Source organism: Physeter macrocephalus, chromosome 14, assembly GCF_002837175.3.
Source record: "Physeter macrocephalus isolate SW-GA chromosome 14, ASM283717v5, whole genome shotgun sequence".
Classification (NCBI taxonomy): domain Eukaryota; kingdom Metazoa; phylum Chordata; class Mammalia; order Artiodactyla; family Physeteridae; genus Physeter; species Physeter macrocephalus.
The window spans coordinates 129314510-129334487 of record NC_041227.1 but is presented as its reverse complement, the minus strand read 5'-3'; positions in this window follow the sequence as shown (position 1 = coordinate 129334487).

The following is a 19978-nucleotide window of genomic DNA, read 5'->3' as shown; positions in this document are numbered from 1 at the left end:
TGCCGCGGAGCGGCTGGGCCCGTGAGCCATGGCCGCTGGGCCTGCGCGTCCGGAGCCTGTGCTCCGCAACGGGAGAGGCCACGGCAGAGGGAGGCCCGCATACCACAAAAAAAAAAAAAAAAAAAAGGCAAATTCTCTGGTTTTTGTGTGCCTTATATACCCCATGCTTACAACTGGAGAAACCACCAATCTAGAAACGCTGGTGAGTACAGGCATACAAAGCCCATCTAGACAAAGGACCAGGAAAGGAAGAGCCTAGCAAGAAAGAACACTTTTAGATAATAATCACTCTACTCCAGCCAAAAACCACAAAAAATACTGTGGCCTTAGCCCCAACCCCACAAGCAAAGACTGAATAGGAAGTCTAGACTTCTACACTCCCCTGGTAGTAATGAAGTGGCATGACCCCCACTTCCCTTGCTAAAGCAGAGTCCAAAAAGCCACCTAAAACTGAAGATATAAGTAAGATCCAGATTCTCATAACATCATACCCCAAATACTCAAGTTTAAATCGAGAACATCACTCAGCATAGCAAAAACCAAGAAGATTTCCAACTGAACAGAAAAGAAAAATCAATAGATGACAACACTGAATGGTAGAGATGCTAAAATTATCTGACAAGCATTGTAAAGCAGTTCACACACACACACAAAATGCTTCATGAACAGTTACAAAGAGGCCTGAAAAAACTGGAAAAAAATTGATAATCTCAGCAGAGAGATAGAAGATATAACAAAGAGCCAAGCAAAAATTTTAGAATTAAAAAACCAATAACGTAAATTTAAAAACTCATTGGATGGACTCAACAGCAGAATGGAGGTGGCAGAAGAAAGAATGAGTGAACTTGAAGATAGAACCATAGAAATTACCCAATCTGAAAGACAGAGATAAAATAGACTAAATATGAAAATGAACAGAGTTTCAGGAACCTGTGGGACTATAACAGAAGATTTAACATCCATGTCATTGATATTCCGGAAGGAGAAGAGGTGATGCTGAGACGCTTCACCAAGGAAGACACACAGATGGCAGATGAGCACATTATAACATTTACTGGCATATGTCTCTGTTTTGTTAAATTTGTTCATTGGTTTTGTTTTTTAGATTCCACATGTAAGTGAAAACAAACAGTATTTGTCTTTCTCTGCTGACTTAGTGAAATAAGTATAATAGCCTCCACATCCATCCATGTTGTCACAAATGGCAAGATTTTATTCTTTTTTATGGCTGAGCAGTGGTCCATATACTACATCTTCTTATCTGTTTAACGACTGACGGACACCTAGCTTGCTCCCGTACCTTGGCTATTGAAAATAATGCTGCTATGAGTATCGCGGGACATATAAGTAATGGAGGAAAAAGTTATAAATAAATGGAAAAGTAATTTAAAATGTGAAGCCTTCAGACCTACTAGAGCATGGACTTGAGGACATGGGGAGGGGGAAGGGTAAGCTGTGACGAAGTGAGAGAGTGGCAGGGACATATATGCACTACCAAATGTAAATTAGATAGCTAGTGGGAAGCTGCCGCATAGCACAGGGAGATCACCTCTGTGCTTTGTGGCCATGAGAGGGGTGGGATAGGGAGGGTGGGAGGGAGGGGGGCGCAAGAGGGAAGAGATATGGGAACATATGTATATGTATAACTGATTCACTTTGTTGTAAAGGAGAAACTAACACACTTTTGTAAAACAGTTATACTCCAATAAAGATGTTAAAAAAAAAAAAGATTAAAAAAAATAAATAAAATAAAATAAAATGTGAAGCCTTGTGATAGGTACCAATATGAGTTTTATTATGTACAGTTATCCCCATTATTACATTTTCATGATAATTTTATATAAAGAATTTTTATGAAAAAAATTAAAAACATTTAACATTATATGTCATTAGGGCATTAGGGGTTTGCAAATTAAAACAATGATGAAATGCCATTCTACACTCATTAAAATGGCTACAAAAACAAAAACAAAAACAAAAAAAACACCTGACAATTCAAATGCTGGTGAGGATGTAGAACAAGTGGAATTCTCAGTCATTGCTAGTAGGAATATAAAATGGTACACCTACTCTGGAAAACAGTTGGCAATTTCTTATAGAACTAAAAATGTAACTACCACACAACTCAACAATTGCATTCCTGATCATTTATCTTAGAGAAATGAAACCTTATTTTATACAAATATATATATATATATATATATATATATAAAACCTTTATAACAGCTTTTTTCAGAAGAGCCAAACACTGGAAACAACCCAGATGTCCTTTAACAGATGAATGTTTAAACAAATTTGTACATCTGTAACATGAATTGCTATTCAAACAATAAAAAGGAATAAATTATGTATATATACAACAATCAATGAATCTCCAAAGAATTGTGCTGGATGAAGAAAATACCCCAAAGTTATGCACCATGTTTCTATAGCATTTACATAACTTTGTTGAAATAAGAAAATTATAGAAATGAAGAACAGATTAGTGGTTGCCACAAGCTAAGGAGGGCATGGGAGCAGGAGGGAAATGGGCAAAGGCTATAAAAGGGTAATGTGAGGGATCCTTGAGTTTACGGAAAAGTTCTTCCTGTGTCTTCACTGTATCAATAGCCATATTCTCATTGTGATGCTGTACTATAGTTTTGCAAACTGTTACCCTTGTGGGAAGCTGGGGAAAGTACCTCTATTATTTCTTTCAATTGTATATGAATCTATAATTATCACCCAAAAAAAATTTAATTAAAAGCAGACAAACAAAAAACAAATCAGAAAATATGAAGGTTAAGATCTTCTTAGAAACATTAACTTGTCCAACATTGATTACATATAATTCTTGGACTGCTGATCAGTGTTCTAAGTGTACACTTTATTACAAGGCCAAAAACAAAGTTAGGAAATCAATGCTGTTATGAAACCCTATGTTTTACTTTCTTGAGTGATGGACGTTTAAATCTGTACTCCTGAAATGTCATTAGCATGTGATCCTGTAATTTAATAAAACAAGATTGTTCCAAAAACGAAGGAGAAAAGAATAATATTGAAAAAGCACTAATGAAGGAGAATTATTGTCATCTACATAAATACAACTGGGACGATGAAGCACTATGACTTTTTGTATGTAAATACTTTTTTCAAGGAAACTAGAAAATTCATATTGATATGAAAATGAGTAATAAATGTTGACATAATCTTTAAATCTTAACATACTGATACAGTATGAGACAAAAGTTTGCAGTTATGCTTTCCTTTCTTATTTTTCTTTTTTCAATTTTATGTTCTAGTTTAAAACCTCCCAGGTAAAAATCGAACACACAAAATTTGTCCCATAGAGTATCACTCAAATATTAAATAAAAATTGTTTAATGATTTAAAATAAATACTAAATGATTTTTAGTTTATTCTTTTAAACATATAAGAATTTAACTGTTGTTCTTGGACTTTTGTACCATAGCTGGTTGGAAAGGTTTTCTTTAGTTATTAATAAAATATGTAACACTTCTGGCTTCTTCACTTTAACAGAAGTGATTTTTCTACCCCCAGACAATTATATGAATGGTCTTTTATGGTGGGATAGGATTGAAATAGCCTCTAACCTGCTCTCTGTGCCCCAGGCTCACTGAAAATCAGGTAAATCCTCAAAACCCAAAGACCCTGCAGGATCGGCCACCACGGGTGTCAAGTGGCCCAAACTCAACATCCTTCCCATCACTTGTTCTGCTACTGATACAGCGGTCTCCCTTGTGTTCTTCAAGCACATTCAGCATTCTTCCACCTCTGGAGCTTTGAATATACTTTCCTTCTATCTGGAATGTATTTCTCTCAATTATCCACATGATTTGTTCCTTCATTTCATGTAGGTCCCTGCTCAAATGCTCTCTTTTCGGAGTGTTCTATCTGAAATAGCACCCTGTTCCCGTTTCTCCCTACCCCTTTAACCTGCTGTTTTCTCAAGAACACTGACATATCATTATATAATTGCTTGTTTCGTTCCCACCACCAGAATGTAAGCACTATGAGGACAAAAACTTTTTCTTACTGCTGCTTCTCCAGTGTCAGCAACAGCGTACAGCACACAGTAGGTGCTCAATAAATATCTGTTAAATAACTGAATCACTTAAGTACACCTACATTCTATGATCTGGCTGATCTCTCGAAACTACTTCTTTATGGATTTCAGGCACCTTAAAAAAAAGGGTTCCTAAGTTCCTCTACTGAGCATAGAATACTTTTTGAATGTCCTGATAGGAGACTTGAGGTCCCTGACATGTGGTCCAAGCCACTTTTTTTTCAGTTTCTTCTTTGATTTCCACCTGAAATAAATCCTCCAATTTAACCTGCTAATTATTTCCTGACCTTGTCATGTTTGTCACTACTTTGTAGGGTGACCAAGCATCCTAGTTTGCCTAGGACTGCAGAGTTTCCTAGAACACAGGATTTCTAGTCCTAAAATGAGAAAGAAAGTTCCAAGCAAGCTGGGATGAATTGGTCACTTTAGCACATAGACATCTTACTCTTTCCCTTGGCTGGAAAGCCTCTATTCTCTTCTTCATTTATCAAGGTCCCCTGATTCCAGTAAGACCAACTCAAGCTTCACATCTTCAGCAAAGCCTTTGCAGTCTCTGCCACACTCCACGATGTCTTCTCCATTACATTTGGTAGCAATGCTTGTTTATTATTTTAGCAAATATTATTAAAGTTTTAAATGTATCTGTCATTCACATATATATGTGTGTGTGTGTGTATATATATATATATACACACACACACACACATATACATAGGTATGTATGTATTTTCTCTCTCTCCAATCAAATTTGTCCCTAGAAAGCAGGAACTATACCTCATTTTTGTATATGTCTAACCATCTAGCACAGTGCTTGACATGTAGTAAATATTCAACAAATGTTATTGTTGCTGGATACATTCTGTCTCTTGAAAGTTGACTGTCTCATATGGATACATAATCATCTGGTAGGCTGCTTGGAGAAAGTGTGAGGTAAAGTTTAAAAACCCAGGATGCATGGTTTTGGCAGAACAGGGGATTATTTTACTTTAAAATAAACGAAATAGAAAAAGTCCAGATTTGGATTGAGATGTCCCCTTTGAAAAAAATGTCTGATGTTTCTTCTCTTGTTCCATGCTGAATATGACAAATCCATGAAACGTCCTTACGGATAAAGTTTAAATTGGCATCTACACAAAGCCAAAATATGTGGTAAAAAGGGGGAAAAGATAATGAAACATCTTGATGACTTACAACACACCATGTTCTAATATCCGGCAGCATCCTAATGACCAACTGAAGTTTTCACTTTTCGTCTCACGATTTTGGTGCCGTGTAGACAACAGTCCAAGAACTGGAGCAGTCGGAAAATTGCCACAGTAAGGCTGAATTTTACTGGCTTAGCAATGAGGGGAAACTCACATACCGCTTGCCAGAAAAATAACTGGCTTTAGTTGGTGCTATTAGTCTCACGCTTTTTAGGAGCACTTAATTTAAAACAAAATTGTGGGCTTAACTCCCACCCTAATGTTTTGAGACTGCTGTAATAAGCAAATATTCAAAGTGTTCTTTATCCAAGCAAGTGGGTAAGCTTCTGGTTCAAGCTACATCTATAGAACAAAAAGATTTTCATTTGGTGAGTGGTGATCCCTGATTTAGCACAAGCAAACACATCAAGACGCATTCAGGTTTACAGCACAGAAATTTGTGAGCGGTAAGGTTTAACCTGACAAAATAATCACTCTGGAAAAACAACTTACAAATCACACTAGCCACCAAAATAGAAGCTTGGTTTTCTAACTGGCTTGTAATGGAAGCCCTGAAACAATATGAGGGATTGTTAATAGCGGTTTAGAATGACTATCTCACGTCTGCCCCTTAAACATGAATTCTGGCCCATTGCTACAGAGCATGTGACACTTCAGCATTTGAAGGATGTCGGGATAAATCCCTTCCATACTCAGAATATCTTAAAGACCATATTCTATTTCAGTGAGTAGGAACCTCTGCCTTTTCAGTAATGACGTTCTGGCTTTAATCTTTGTGTCAACTCCATCAGAAACATGGTTTACTTGGATAAGAGTATATTGGAAAAACATAGGACAGAAAATGCCTTCTAAAAAGAGTGAAATAATGCAAAGTTTTTAAATTTTCCTCCCCCAATGCTATCATCACTTTCTTCATCCAGGTGAAATCTGGGCTTTTCAGAGGAAAAGAACAAGATAGTGTGCGATATTCTTACCTCTACTGTTATTAATTTTCCTATTAACACAGCATCTGTAATACTAAAATGCCCTACTCATGCTGCAGTTATTTATGTTACCTGGTGCCAGCTGAGGTCCCACTGTGTGCTCATCTCATAGGGTTGATGACAAAGGAAATTAACATAAATTAAAATAATACTCACTATGATTTACTGAAGGCCTGCGATATTCCAGGCATTCTACTGCATATTCGGAAATATTTCTAATGAAAATCTTGTAATGTAGATATTATTTAACCATTTTACAAATGAGGAGAGTGACTTTTTGCATATCACTTAACCTTTCTGATCCCCAAGCCACTGGTAAGTTGTAGACAAAGTAAAGCTATACCTAAATGGTGCTACCCTGCATTCTTCCCACTGCGCCTTCAGAGAAGGCGGGTAGTGTTGGCTTTAAGACAAGAGCCTGTCCTCGGTGATATTATTTAGAGGCAAGTCAAGTTTTGCCTTGCTTCTCTTTTATTGTAATCGGAACATCCAACACGACATCCACCCATTTAACGCATTTTAAGTGCACAATCTAGTACTGTTAACTATAGGTCCTTAGAATCTATGCCTCTCTCACAACTGAAACTTTATGCCCCTTGAACAGCATCTCCCCATTTCCCCTTCCCCCCAGCACCTGGCAACTCCCCTTCCATTCTTTGCTTCTATGAGTATGGCTAGGATAGAGACCTCATATATGTGGAATCTTACAGTATTTGTCCTTCTGTCACTGGCTTATTTCACCTAGAATCATGTCCTCCAGGTTCATCTTAACAAGACCATAGATATCCATCTCTGCTGAGAATATCATGGGACAGAATTTTACTAAATCAACAATCCTCTTAAACACACTCTGTGTGGTTACCAGAGAGGAAAGTGGGGGAGAAGGGGTAAACTGGGGGATTGGGATCAACATACACACGCTACTGTATATAAAACAGATACCTAGTGAGCACCTATTGTACAGCACAGAGAGCTGTTCTCAGCCCTCTGTAATGACCTACATGGGACAAGAATTTTAAAAAGAGTGGATATATGTGTTTGTATAACCGATTCACTTTGCTGTACAGCAGAAACTAACACAACATTGTAAATCAACTATACGCCAATAAAAATTAATTTAAAAATAAGCAAATACACTCTGTGTCAAGGAAACAGAAGCAAAGCCAAACCAGGAGATGAATTTTCTGATGAATCTCGTCAAAGCAAGGGAACCAAGTTGGAACGAAGGGCTCATACGGGGCCTTTTACAGGGTTAGATAGTCTTCTGTGTGAAGCCTGTGGCTCTTGTTCTATCATATACTGTAATTTGGTTTAAAAAATGCACAGCTGAGGTTTACATAACTGAATGAAAGGTATTGACTGAAACGACTGGGATGTCTGAGTGGCCACTAGTAAAATCTTAGTTATTTTCACTTCCCACTTGTCGGATAGACGGTGCGTGATTACAGGATGGAAATGAGTCAGCTCTCTATTCCGACTGTACTGTCCCTTCACTTTTACAAGGTCAGCCTCATAAATAACATTCCTAGAAGTGAAACAAAGTTGCATGTAATTAATGATAGCGGTAAATGTGTTTCTGATCGTTACCGTATCATTTAGACCAAAAATAATTTGAGAAGCAAAGATATAATACATTCCAAATCAGAAAATCGAACAAGGAAACAAAGCTATTGTTTTCTGTAGAGAGAGCAGAAAACTAGTATCAGAATCTACAGATGTTCTTTTCTCTGAACTGTAGGTTATCTCTCAGCAAACAATTTCTACCTTCTATTTTAATGAAGCAGTAAAGAAATATTTGGTGCACATTCAACATAACAATTCTAGTATCACCGATGGCAGCTGTTAGACAATTTGAGACTGAAAATCACCATAAGTGGTAGGGTGGGTTTGGGTGGTGAACCCTAGATGCTCTGTCTATTCTGCCTGGCTCACTGTCTATCTCTACCAGTTACAAACCTTGAGGATAACTTCGGGTAAGATTCTTCACCTTTCCATGCATTCATTTTCTATTGTGTAAAATGGCAATAACAATTACTATTTTACAGGGTTTTTGCAAAGAGTACGTGAGTGAATGTACGTAAAATACTTAGTATAGCACTGGCACATTGTGAGTTAGTAAGGGTATGATGTGAAGGGCTTGAATACACTTAGTAATGTGTAACATTCATTTCAGAAGGAAACGTATCAATGAAAAATGCTTTATATTATGTTTGTGTTTAAAAAAACTTCAGTTCTAAGACCATGGGGTAAATAAACTGCAAGTCAAATAAGGGAACAATGAAAAAGAAGGGGAGGGGGTGAGGAGGGGGAACTTTAGTTTAGAAAAGTCACATGCCATAACAAATATTCTGAAGTAAGAACAGTGTCTGTGACAAAGAGCATCCTTTGCTTTTTACTGAATCAGAGCCTGCTGTATTCGGCCAATCCAAGCTATACCACACCAGACCTCTCATTTCTATTATTGTTTCATCCCTGTTGAAAAAAAAAAAAAAATCAGCTGCACAATGTATAGACAATGTACAAGTCTCAAAGAGTGTATTTGTCCTGGGGTCTCCCCCCACAGATGATCCTAATAGAGGACCCCATTGGTGGAACATCATTAATCAGGCGGCCATGGCCAAGGAGGTGGGTGGCTGCTGATAGCTTTGGCCCATTGGAAATGGCTTTGGATGACTGCCAGGTTGTGTGTAAAATTTTGAAATGTTTGAAACAATACAGTCTTTACAATGTTATAAAATACTAGGGTGGTTAGAGCGGGGCTGCAGACTGGCGCATGGCCAATAAAACCTCAGGATTCCAGTCAGCTGTAACCTGGAGTTTAATGTTGTCTGAGGTGTTCAAGGTCATCTCTCCCCAACGTCTTGTAGGTCAACTCAGTCTTTATAAGCTACCTCATTGAGCTTCTGCTCTCCGATCACCCTTGTTCAAAAAAACTTTGTCAATTTGTTTCCGAAATCCCCCCTCAAAAAAGTCATGTTGAGGGTTAACCTTAAAAGTTTTACTTAGGAAAATTTTTCTAACAGTTGAACTTGCTTTTTGTTTTTATAGCAAGAACATGCTATTTGTAAATAGCAAGAACATGCTTGCTATTTACATGCTGCTAAACTTGAAAAATAGAAAAAGAGATCACCTCTAATTCCATCACCCTAAGGCAACCGAACTAAACCAGTGGTGTTTTTCACTCTAGTGTTTCTGCCAGTGTGTATTTTACATATTTATGATCTTATTGAATTTATAATCTGTAATCATCTTCTCTCAAACTTTATATCAAAATTCTGTTTTGTCTGAATACAATTTATTTCTTAAGTATAGTATTAGTGGCAGAATAATATTTTATTTTGTATTTAATCATTCTCATATTACTGAATATTTATCTTGTTTTCTTTCTCAAAGAGGGTGCTATGTTAAATAGTGTTTCTATTTACATAAAGCTTTTCTGTATTTAGTATTATTGCCTTAGGATAAATTTCCAGAAGTGAAATTAAAGGGTCAAGAGAGATAGTCATTTTTAGAGTCTTGACAGATGGTGACAAATAGCTTTCCAAGAGGGTTTTTTCCAGATTGACAGCCCATCGGCAAAGTATGAGAGGGTTCACTTCATCCCCTCATCATCAGCAATAAGTAATAGCAAGCATTCTTCTAAAGAAAGCAAATATGCTAATATTAAAAATGAAAAGTTGTCCTGTTCCCAAAATGTATGTTTCAGTCGAGAGATGGAAGTACTCAGAAGTGTTACACAGAAAGGGTCGGGGAGCTACTTCATGGGTGCTTTGTTTTCAGTTTGTTCTCCAAGCAAAAGTAGTTCTTCTAAACAAAAGGGAATTTAATTCATAGTAAATGAAACAATGAGGACAGAGAGAACATAAGATAGAATACTCCGGATAGCAAAAAAAAAAGGACCTACAACTTTATGCAGGGTTCCCAGGTAAGGAGTCAAGCAGCCGCCCTTGGGAAACCGTCGATAAATGTAGAGCACTTGAAAGGCAGAATCTGAGGAAGTGTACAAGCAAAATTGTAAGCATGTTCTACAATTGTAACAGAGGCTTTGAATCAAGAAGAGGATGTCCCAGTAGTAACAGTAAAGGAGAAGAGAAGGATACGAAATGAGGAAAAGGAACTCAGAAAAAGAATTCAGACCTGACGAGAGACACTTAATCACTCTTCCATGCGACTTAAATATCATGGCCAGCTTCATAGAGAGAGCTGGTAGGAGAATTCCTGGCCACATTAGAGTTGATTGTTGATGTCTACCTAAACAACTGTCATAAAACTTACATGGTTGCTATTCCATTCCAGAATGTTCTTTGGCCAAGTCCTAAGTTAATAAATCCCTGTTAAGTAACTGTATATATCCGGGTTAGTGGGAAGGCACCTTGCTAAAACAGTTTAGGTTTTGCTACGTAAAAAAATAAAACCGATAAACACCTCCTCTCAAGGAATGTTGGCTCAATTTTGTCTAGATGTACTACAAATTATGTTTACTTCCCTGGACATGGTATTCCCTTTTTTGCCATTATTAGAGACTCCAGCTCTAGGAGGGAATTTCTTATGCTTACTCTTATCCTTTGCTTTTCTTCTGAAGGGAACAGTGTAGAGTCTTTCGTAAGAACTACCGTATCAATTTCTGAGCTGAAGTGCTTTCAAAAAATGATCACGGAAATGCTCATGCATTTTAGTGTTTGTATTTAACCGACTTTCTTAAGATGTAGGGCTCTTCCCTGATTATACTCGCCCTTACCTTTCTTCATCATCCAGGCTCTGGGTGACATATACATATATTTTTTTCTCTCCGGTTCCCATGATGTTCCATCATCCGTGAGGGATTTTTTTTCCCCTCTCTTGCTGATAAAAATGAAGTACAACAGCTCCCACCCATGAGTCCTCCATTTTAAGCAAAATATAATCTAAAAGGAAAATCAAGACTGTATCAGATGCTCTGGTGTCAGCAAAACTAGACATTTTCCAGATGTTGGGCACTTGAAATCTTCCATATGCAACCTAGTGTGTCTCGATTTCAGTTCTGACGTCTGTTACTTAGCTGAGCACTTAACCTCTCTGTTCTTCAGTCAGCTCATCTCTAAGACACAGATAAAAATAACACCCACCCCTGTAAGCATTAGAGAGAACTAAATGAGTTAGTAGGTGAAGTGCTTCGGGCAATATGCCTATACCCTAAGGAGGAGACACATTAAACGTGAGCTATTTTTACCGATATAAATAAAGCCCCAGCTCACCCTCTCACACGATCACAGTACTCTTTGCTTTGCATCTCCTTCAAATGTTCCCCATGTGCAAGCATCCTCAGCTTATGAATTTCCAAAATCTCTGTAAAACTTCTTACCAGCAATATTTTTCCCTTTCCCCTCCAGTGGCTTGTTTCAGTTTGGACTATGTATACCATTCTATTCTAAATAAACATAATTCCCAACTCACGGAGTCTCTTGACATTTGTGAGGGTATATATAATTTCATTAGCTAAAATATCAAGTTTATTTTATTAACTAAATGCACCCATATAAATAAGAGGAATCTAGTGTAAAATCCGTAACCAATGAAATCAATACTAAATTAAGTATTCCTTAATGAGTCTTCAAATTCTTGTTTTAGGTGAGGGTAAATTTATGTTTTAAAGTGACCTTATTATGACACGATGCTAGGCAGTACAATCTAACGCAAGTGACTGTTTCCATGTCTTCTCTCTTATTTATTAGTATCCCCCTATATTGTAGGTTATATATGCTATTGCTGAAAGGAGTAAAAAGTGCTTCCTTTAAGTCAGGTCCATTAGCATTCCAACATTTTAATGACTCTGTCCACATTTTAAATCTCTTCAAAAAACAATTCTACTATAATTAAGCAAAACAGGAGATTGATGACCCATTGCAAAGCAGCTGTCTCAAAAATAAACAGAGCTTTGGATTCAACGAGCTTTCCTCTTTCCAAACTTTGCTGTGTAAATAAACACAGCCCTTGTCCCCATGTCCTCTCCATATTTCACACACATAAAATTATTCCCAATTAGCTGTTTCTCTATTTGTCTCCTTTTCTCATTAAAATCATCCCCAGAGCTTCACCATCTTCATTCACCGTGCTGTCTGAAAGTCTTCTGTACTGCCAAGCCTGTCCTCTTGAAGATTTTACAGTTACAACAGACTGACTCAGTAAGTACACTGGAAACTCTGGGGAACAGCTCAACCCAACGCCTGTCTTGATGCCTGGCCAACGGGCTCAAACAACAAACATAAAAGCTGAATCTGTACTTCCATTCAGTTATAAGGTTGCCAAGTTCGTTTTCCTGATACTGTACCTACAGTATATCCATCTCCCAATGTCTCAGACTCACTTCATTAACTTTGTGACATCAGCCTCTGATGTTATGAACTCAATTTTGCTAATATAAATGATACAGTACTATATAGAAATTTAAGAGGTTGTAACATTAGAAGTCTCTAGAAGATTCCCATAACAGTTAAAGAACAAGGAACCCAAATTCCCAGAACCAATCCTTGCTGGGAAATAATTCCTTATATATAATCTTAAAGCTGTTCTCCCTCCCCTCAGGCCTCTGTTTCTGATTCTCATTTATGTTGCAAATAGCTTTTAATGACAGAACAGGGAAATATCTTGTGGTTTCACACGTTCAGGGATTTTATGGTCACTTATTCCTAACTAGGAGATGGAGACACATAGCAGAAAAGTTTCTTTTTTCTTTCAATATAAACCAGTTTAGTATATTGTGCTCTTTGCTATAGGGATATATTTAAGAAATAACATGATTCGAAGACCATGAATGTTTTTTTTAATGGCAAGCCTCCGTATCAGTCAGGATGGGTTTACAAGCTAGCCACTAAATTAATTTGACTAATTTGGAAACTCCAATTTGCCACCATGAATCTATGTTATGTACCACAAGGAACATGGAAACTATGCGCTATCGTCCCCGCAGAAGGCATGAATATTTGTCCAGCACCGATTACGCCTCACAAAACGTAGCTCATCTCAAAAAGACAAATGCAAGGAGCTTTTCTTGTAAGATTCAAATCTCTCTTCCCATCTTTTCCTCTTTTTGAGTTTAACAGCTGTCACTGCTAGTGCTATATGTTGGTTAAGGTATACATCATGAAAAAGTGCAGGCAGGATTGGGAAGAAATGAAGACATTAGTCGGCCTGGATGCAATTCCTAGCTTTACCATTATTTAACACATGACTTTGAACAAATTATCTAACAACCCAGGGCCTTAAATTTCTCTGTGTAAAATGGGAAAAGAATTCACACAGAGCTGTGATGGAGAATAAATGGTACTTTAAAAAAAAAAAAGGTACTGTACATGTGACACAATTACAACAGTTCCTGGTGCTTAGTAAAGGTGGATAGATAGATAGATAGATAGATAGGGAATTTAGTTATTAAGATATCCTTAGAGTTTAATATTTACTGAATCAAAGCAATGAGGACATAATTGTCCTTAAGCATCTCTAATGCTAGCACTGACCCTAATTTCAACTGATTTCTCCCGTACCCCACCTTCTAAATCCAAAACATATTCATCCTCTGGAATGTGAGTGTGATGCAGTCTTTGTTGCCAATCTAAGTATCAGTACATGGATTGAGAAGAGAAGTAGATGGCAGTAATTATTATCAACCTTGGCCCAGGTCTTCAAATGACCCATATGCACTTAGAGAAGTCACAAACCTTCATTTTTAACATGAGGTTTTTTCTTTCTGTGTTTTTTATCTGCCTTTTCTATCTCACCGGATCTTTTATATCCAGCCCCTTCTCTCATGAGGGCAAAGGGCTGCAGTTGCCCATCGTGCTCATAACTGAAGTGCTTAACAGAGACCTTCCAACATGATTCATCGTTTTTGTATACACGCTGTTCGCATCCTCTAGAGAGTAAGCAACTCAAGATCTGTCTTTGGGTCCCCAGCAGAGCCTACCACAGAGTCCCTGGGAAAAGGTTCCGTAGACACTTGCTGAATTAAGTTAAACAATAAATGTGAAAATAGCATAGCATAACCATATGGAATGGTGGTCAAGATTGAAAACTAGGTTGTTGGATTAGTTATTTTAGTGGAGCAACTGTTTCTCTTTCAGTAAGGATGCCAAATTCCCACATTTGCTTACAAACATTTGGCCATCATTATTGATTTATCCCAGGTATTTTCCTATGCTATTTTTACTTTATTGTTGATTTTATGGTGAGATTCAAATAGCATCAATAGACTAGCACAGTGCTTAACCCCAAGATGGGTAATTCAAATATTTAACTTAAAAAAAAAAAACAATAGGGAGAGTGGGATCGACACATACAGTCTTGACACTATGTATAAAATAGACAGCTGATGGGAACATACTGTATAGCACAGGGAATTCTACTTAATGTACTGTGGTGACATAAGTGGGGGGAAAAATCCAAAAGGGAGGGGATATATGTATATATATGGCTGATTCATTTTGCTATGCAGTAGAAGCTAACACAACAACATTGTAAAGCAACTATATTCCAATAAAAATTAATTTTAAAAAACAGTAGGGGAAAAAGATACAAAGTATCTCGGTGGAAGTAAGTTTGTACCGCTCATTACCACTATTATATGATCTCTTTTTCTACTGTTCCAAATAATTTCAGGGAAAAATTGTAATAATCATAGACATTGTGTTTATGAGACTTGAGGCTTGAACTGAGTAGACGAGATTCACGGAAACATCAGCAGGATTAATGCAACACATCCCAGAAATGAATGAAGCATAATCTTTTCTCAGCTAGATCTCACTTCACTCCCTGAGATCCATGAATAGTATTTATTCCTAATGCAGCTAAATGGGAGAATTAAAAAGAGGGGGAAAAGTATCAGTGGCAGGTATTCTGCTCCTGGCAGGTCTCTAATTCTATTTCCCATTTGACATATCATTTTATTTCCATTTTCCCTACATGTAATATGGGAACTTTCCATAATAAACGGTCCTCTAATTGGCCACTTCTTTGACTGGCATTTTTGATTTTTTTGCAAGGAGTCTATCCGTCGTCCCTTTCACAAATTGCAAAAATAAACGAAAAAACTGAACCGCCTGCCATTGTTGGGCAGAATTTTCTGAACTTGTCTTGAAGCCAAGAGAATGTATCTGACTGTCTGGGGAGTATCGAGGCAGATCTCTTATTCTCAAACAGATACCAATGTTGCCTGAACAAATGGTTTGTGTTAGTCGGAGAAAGACAGTGAATCTAAACCATGTGCCTCTGGACCTTGTGGTTTCAAGTTGAACCACAAGCAACAAGAAGAACTGTCAGTCTCTAGTCTTGATTTCAGCCAAGCTCATGGGGGAGAGAAAGACTGTCCGTACCACCTCGTGTTGTCTTAATACGGAGACCTGGGAGCTCGTGCAGCACCGGCGAGCCCGCAGTTGTGTGAAAATTAAGAGATGGGATTCAGGACAGCATCCAGAGGGACATAATGAAGATATACAATTTTTCTCCATGGGCATCCCCACGTGGTAAAGGTAGCCAATGGAAGCCTTTCTGAGGAACAGAAACAGCCCAGGGAGGCAAAGGAACATAAAAATCTGGCGTCGTCTTATAGCTACCATAAAGCTGACGAAAAACATCCTAGAAGAATTAGTCTGGAGACCCAAGACGGTTAAGGTTACTAGACCAGAAAAACAAGAAAGACAAATTTCTAAGTGGTACCATTTATCAAACTCCAAAAGCAACGTGGGGACGTTATAAAGGAATATTAAGTGCTATTTTATATCACAAAGGCGAGAGAATCGTTTAACCGCGTATAAGTGCTGCTTCCTCAGTGAATACAGGCGTGCCTTAACCAAGCCATTCAGGGTACAAAAAAAGACTCTGAACAATGGAGTAAGGCTTACTTTTAAGTTATCTAGCACTGCAAGGGATAGTAAAAATGGCTTCTGCCTCTTCTACCTTGCCTTCTCCCTCTGAGATAAAGAAGCTCTTTATCTCAGAGGAATTTATTTTAAGCAGCCAGCATGTCCATCCGTTTAGGAAAAGGAACAAAGAGCAACCAAGAAAAGTAAATATTCATCACAATTCACGTTAAATGTCCTGATGTGGAAAACTGTGGCAGGCTCCAACACCTCTACAAAAGAGACAACAGAAATCAAACAGTATCGCCAATGTTCCATTAGCGTTAGTAAGAATAGTTTTAGGTCTCCGATTAGAAGAGCTAAATTTATTACTGTGATATACCAGGAACAAAAATCAACTACAACTAGAAAGTGGACTAGGTGAATTAGGAGAGAATTTTTTATATATGAATGATACAAATTATATAAGATATACTGCATATCCAGAATTAAGCAACTTTTTTAGGACTCTGATGATTTACAGTACAGAAGGGATAGACTTAAATGACTTAAATGACATAAACATTTTACCCAAGTTTCTAAGAAATTTGTTAGCCTGAGGTAATATAGATCTCATGCTGCCTTAATAAAAGTATCTATGAGACGCACACAGGTCGCCATTCACCTCTGTCTTCTGTTTTTTCAAGAGATGAGCTCACTGAAAAAAAAAAAGACCGTCCTGTCAAAAGCACTGAAAAAAATCCTTTAAGGAGAAAAATAGGAAAGCAATCTATTTTTCAAATTATTTCTAGGCTCACTGTTTTGAGCAATGATTCTCAAACTTGCCTGCAAATTGAGTCAATAGAAATTGTTTTCAAAATATTTTGATACCTGGACCCCAACACAGACAAAATTATAATCTTGGATGGGGCCCGGATATCAGTATACATAATAGGTATTTTCTGGGTGAAAAAAAGTATTAAAATTACTGCATTAAGTTATGTTATTAATATGAATAGAATTATCATATCAGACTCAACTCTACAACGTGCAGGCCAACCTTGACATAAGCATAGCTGTCACTTGGGCTGTCATGCCATGCCCGTGCTCTGAGCAATAGAGATAACCCACACAGGTAGATTACCTGCCTTGTTGGACACTGTAAGAATTAGAATAATTTCTGGTAATTTTAATTAGCTGAAGAACAGAATTAGATAAGTCATCGTTCGAAAGCACATTCCAAAGCACAACTTTGTTCAAATAAAACTAACTCAAACAGTACACACAGAAGGCTCCCAAAGAGTCAATGACAACAATCCTTATAGACCCATTCGCTCAAAACTAAATTTGAGTCCACATGTCAGTCGGTATTTATTAACCACCTACTACGTGTCAAGCACATGTGGAATTTGTCAGTCTATATCCTAACGCAACAGAATGTTCTCAGAATTGCTGACTCATTCCAAGACCTATGTGGGCTACAATGCCTGATCACATTTAAATTCTGCAAATATCTATGTTACAGTGCTAACCACTGTATAAGGCAAAACATTCTCAAACACCATCATACCTCATCCCCAGTTAATTGACCAAATTGTAAACACTAAGTTTTCTTATGTAATTCTGAATGTTTCGGTCACGCTCAAAGTAAATTGAAAATTGCTTTTGCGATATCTAGTTTTCTAAATATTTTATATTTTAACATTTCTGAAGTTAAGATGTAACAAAGTATGCATCGGGTTTGGGCTTATTTGCTCTCCCATGAGTCTCCCCAGCCCTAAAAATTGATCATTAAATCAAATTCACGTCTTTAAGTGGAAGGTTCTTTAGAACAGTGTGAGGCAGAGGTTTTTCTAACTCATTCAACAGCTCAATGCATCTGCCATTCATGTAAAGTAGAAAAGGAAAAACGAAGTACAAAGAACATAATTTTATAATTCTGCTGCTGGACACAGCTCAAATCTTACGGCAGGATAGTCCATATTATCAGTTTCCAGCAGGTGGCATCTCATACTTTTAAGTTAGTCATTAAAGAGCATACAGGAAGGAGGCGTCCCCTGCCTGGGTAGCACGTGGAACTCAAGACCATGCCTGTGTTTCACGAATGTGCACGTGCCACACAGTCACCTAGAATGGGAATTTCTGCAACTGGTCTCGGCATGTGGTCACTAAGATTGCCCACAAGCGTTTGGTATTTTCAGCAGGACCAAAGCATAACGTGCATTTTAATGACAGTACTGTCTGTTTTAGAACAGTCTGCACAACATAATTGTAGTGTAAGGTGGGAATCAGGAGGCTTAAACAAGTACTATAGGTGGGGATAACATGTGTATTAAAATAACCAAAACCACTGGCTCTGTTTTTCTGTAGATAAGCCTCACACAACTATGATTCACAGTACTGTAAAGCTTTCTTTCTGGAGAAAATCTTGCAGTACTTAACTGTGCCTTCTGCTGAGATAATTCAATGTGTTTACCTGTGTTAAAAATGTGATTACAACATTTCTATTTAGTACTTTAATGAATAAAAAGACACACTTTAACATATAATCTTTATATACTAGGTACCTCGTCTTGTCTAACAGTTGTCTGAAGAAGAAAGAGAAATCTCAGGTGGCAATAGCTAAGCATGTCTTTTTTTATAGTATTTTGTTAGACTTTGTGGCATCCTTCTCCCCTCCCTGTTTCTTAAATTATCCAATATGACTTTTTCTCAGCAGTCTTATTTGTTGTTCACTTTCAGCCAATGACGTTAGTGAGAAGGAGGCTTACCAAGGGTAAATAAACACCTCATTTGTTTCAATCATCAAGCCTGAAAATCAGTAACAGAGATCAGCATGAAAGGATTGCATTTTGAGCTGTACTGGGTCTTCAGTTCGATGGGAGTTCTATTAAAATCAAATTGGGGAAATAAAATCATGCTTTATTGATATATAGCAAAATCAGTACTGAAAATAAAGTTGTTATTCTTTTTTTTTTTTTTTTTTTTTTTTTTTTGTGGTATGCGGGCCTCCCTCTGTTGTGGCCTCTCCCGTCGCGGAGCACAGGCTCCGGTCGCGCAGGCTCAGCGGCCACGGCTCACGGGCCCAGCCGCTCCGTGGCACGTGGGATCCTCCCGGACTGGGGCACGAACCCGTGTCCCCTGCATCGGCAGGCGGACTCTCAACCACTGCGCCACCAGGGAAGCCCTGTTATTCTTTAACAGTAAAAAAAAAAAAATCATGCTTTACAATCACACAGTTCTAATTTATTTTTAAGTTTAGATGACATCATGAAAGATGGGACATAACAAATTGGAACTGAATGACCCAAAAAATAGAAACAACAACAGGTAACATGGGGAGGTATTTCCAGCAAGAACTGATAAAAGGTAAACATGGTTTTGATGCTATAATGAAGAGAAAAATCCCAGTAGAGTAATTATTTGGAAGGAGTTAATAACGGAATTTGTCAAGTGAATAAATGTGGGGATACAGTTAAAAGTAATAGTTGAGTCCATGCTGGCAGGATGCTGGCATCAAAAAACTGCAGTGGAGTACCAATCTTAGAGAACGGATTAAAATCGCTGTTTCAAGTTTTGCTTGAGCTGAAAGAAGGACATTACAATAGAAATGTCTAGAGAGTAGTTGCAAACGTGGGTCTGGAATTCAAGAGAAATTGGGGCTGGAGCTTACAGTTTAAGAGTCTTCCCTGCAGAGATAATAGTTGAAAACTCCAGGATGGGTAAAATCTCTGACATAGAGACTGTAAAGTGACAAAGGTAGAATCATGGGGGCCACAAAAGCAAATGGAATATGGGATAGACTGTTCTTCTATAATGTGTATGGCTTGAACTTCTATTTTTTTTTTTTTTTTTTTGCTACTTACCTTTCAGTATTTTTTTTTTTTTTTTTTTTTTTTTTTTTTTTTTTTTGCG